This window comes from Nanorana parkeri, unplaced genomic scaffold (assembly GCF_000935625.1).
Source record: "Nanorana parkeri isolate BGI_ZX_2015 unplaced genomic scaffold, ASM93562v1 scaffold468, whole genome shotgun sequence".
Classification (NCBI taxonomy): domain Eukaryota; kingdom Metazoa; phylum Chordata; class Amphibia; order Anura; family Dicroglossidae; genus Nanorana; species Nanorana parkeri.
Genome location: NW_017306736.1, coordinates 335,411 through 338,550, shown reverse-complemented (window position 1 = coordinate 338,550; position 3,140 = coordinate 335,411). Strand labels below are relative to the sequence as shown.

At 43.5% G+C, this 3,140-nt stretch overlaps 1 protein-coding gene across 1 annotated transcript in view; it reads left to right on the top strand.

The window, feature by feature from the left end:
* LOC108790356 (metabotropic glutamate receptor 4-like) overlaps positions 1-3,140 on the top strand; it is a 119,090-nt gene that overhangs the window by 63,279 nt on the left and 52,671 nt on the right. The gene's annotated exons all lie outside the window — the stretch shown is intronic.

The following is a 3,140-nucleotide window of genomic DNA, read 5'->3' as shown; positions in this document are numbered from 1 at the left end:
CAAACCCCCCTAACCCATATCTCCTTTAGCAACCACAAAAAAAGTTGGAAAAATGGCATTGCTGTATAAAGTACTGCTGAGATTTGTAGTCCTCTATAGAGGGTGCCATTTTGCATTGCTGCAATGCAGAATGCGACAAGCTATATAGAACTACAAATACCAGCTGTACTTTATACAGCAATGCCATCAATTGGGCTACAAAAAATAATGATTTTATTTATTAACTTACCTTCACCTCCTCTGTTTGTTTCCTGATGGGAGAGGCTGCAGAAAAACACCATTGTGTGTGTGTCCATCTCAGCGCGCCCGTGTATTCAGGCGGCTGTTTGCTGGGCCCTCATGCAGAGGCCCAGGGCTGCGCCCTGCAGTGCCTACAGGCTTTTTTTAATTGTCAATTTTCCGCCCTGTTCCCTGGCGCCGTAAGGCAAGTGCCCATGTTGCCTTGCGCTAGCGCCGGCCCTGCCCGTGCACCTTCCCCCAACTTTTCAGTTGAGAGTGATAACACAACTATCCACCCCTCCTCCAATGCCAGGGTCCTAGGTGTCATCCTTGACTCGGACCTCACCTTTCTTCCCCACATCTAATCACTATCCAAATCCTGCCGCCTTCACCTTCGTAACATCTCCAAAATACGCTCTTTCCTCACCAAGGAAACCGCAAAATTACTCATCCACTCCCTTGTTATCTCTCGTCTTGACTATTGTAACTCCCTCCTCATTGGCCTTCCACTACACAGGATATCCCCCCTTCAGTCTATCATGAATGCAGCTGCCAGACTCATCCACTTGACCAACCGCTCAGTGTCTGCAACCCCCCTCTGCCAATCCCTGCACTGGCTTCCACTCGCCCAGAGGATAAAATTCAAAATATTAACAGTCATTTATAAAGCCATCCACAACTCTGCCCCCGGATATATCTCAGACCTTGTCTCAAAATATCACCCTAACCTTCCGCTCCGCTCTTCCCTAGACCTCCTGCTTTCCAGCTCCCTAGTCAACTCCTCCCATACTCGCCTCCAGGACTTCTCTAGAGTCTCTCCCATCCTCTGGAACTCTTTACCCCAACCTGTCCGTCTATCTCCCACCCTGACTGTCTTTAGGCGTTCCCTGAAGACTCTTCTCTTCAGGGAAGCCTATCCCACCTCAACCTAACCACTGAACCATCACATTCTCAAACAATTCATCCCCACACAGCTACCTCCTCATGTATCATTTCCCCCTCCTCTTTCAGATTGTAAGCCCTCAGGGGCAGGGCCCTCCTTACCATCCTGTCTTACCATCCTGTCTTGAATTGTATTGTAATTGTAATGTATTCCTTACATTGTAAAGCACTGCACAAACTGTTGGCGCTATATAAATCCTATGTAATAATAATAATAATAAACAATATAAAAAATGGATTCCAAAATCACAGTGTCTCAAAATATGTTAAACAAGTACACAATAAAGACCCAAAGGGTTTGATTTTCTTTGCCGAGGGCAGTTTAGCACCCCCTCGGTTCTCCTGAACCGAAGGGGTCCTGGTGCCGAAGCTAGCCGAAGGATCGGCCGAAGCTACGGCCAGATCCTTCGGCAGCTTTGTGAATAGACCCCCTATGTATCGGAAAGGGTTAAACATAGAATTGGATCTAAACTGCTTCTTAAATAACAAATAATATCCATTTGACAGTAATAAAAGGGGCTTTTAGAAAGCGTTCAAGTAATAATTAACATCATCTTTTGTCTGTTTGTAACTGAATTATAGATTTTCCTCCCTACATTTTGAGTCCTCTTGTTTTCAATGCTAATTTCTCTATGTATTATATTAAAGTTATTTGTCACTGTCATATATAAGATGTTTTAGAGATAATAAAATGTGTTGCTTCTAATTTTTTAGAGATATTTTAAAGAATTGATTTATAGTTTCTGAATAGGTTTAATATAAGCACATGTAGCTGTGCATTCAACTCAATGTCAGCAATTGTGATAGCCATACCCGGTGGTTAATTTGGGCCATAGTATAGACTAGTATAAATAAACAGGGAGCGATTGTGACAGCGTGCGCATGTCCTTTTGAGAAAGTTGATTGATGATGAAACATGTCGTGTGGGCTTGTCCACGCAGTCACAGCGATGCCTTATGTTCCCTAACACAGCTCCAGGAAGAATAGAAACTTTTTTCAAAGGTATTTTTTCTCGATCCGGAGGGGAGACAAAGTTTCCATTTAGGCCTGGAGGATTTTAGGACAGTGTAAGCTGCTTTCCAGAGATGGATATTTTACATGAAAATGCAATTCGTTAAAAGCTGTAAGCGTGTTTAACTGTTTTAATAACGTTTTTAAAAAGGATGTTATGCTATGTTGGTTCTCTATCTTCCTTTTTGAGTAAATTGAAAAAATCCAGATTGGGCTTGGACACCCAGGACAAGTTATATCGTTGGTATTCGTAGTAAAAATGCTGCCAACCATCTAACACGCATGACCTTGTTGGAATTCTGAGAGAGCTTTGACCAAATACTACTACTTATTGAGACCCGGGATCAAATTATACCGTTGGGATTCGGAGTAAAAATAGTTACCGACCATCTAACATGCATAGCCTTGTTGGAAATCTGGTGAGTGGGGTGTAAAGAGTGGTGACAAATATTATCACACACTGCATAAGGAGGTGGTTTGCACTGGGAATTTTTATCTATGAACTTGCAAGGATTTTCTGACGAGCATTGATTGTGGAATACATTTTTTGGATTAAGCATCTGGGGTGGATAGATAAGACTTTCTGGACAATTTTTTATGTTATTTGAAGTATTTCAAATGATCAACTGAATTGATAGAGTTTGCATTTGAGGCTGGGTTCACACCTGGGCGTATTTTTTCTGCTAGTTTTTTTCGCATTTTGTAGCACGTTTTTCCATTCCAGTGAAACATGCGTTTCACTGGCCGTATGATTTTTCCCCCCGTATTTTCTCTATTTAATTTATTTTTTCCACTTTCAAACTTCCTGCCGGCTCCGCCACCCTGTGACGCGGCCGCTCACAAGGGACGGAACCCGGAAGTCGTCAGCCGCCGGAGGACACAGCGGGGATCGCGGACAAGGTAAGTCCTACGCTGTATTCCCGAGTGTGGCTCGGGGGTGACCGCCTTTCTTACCCCCAGCCCCACCC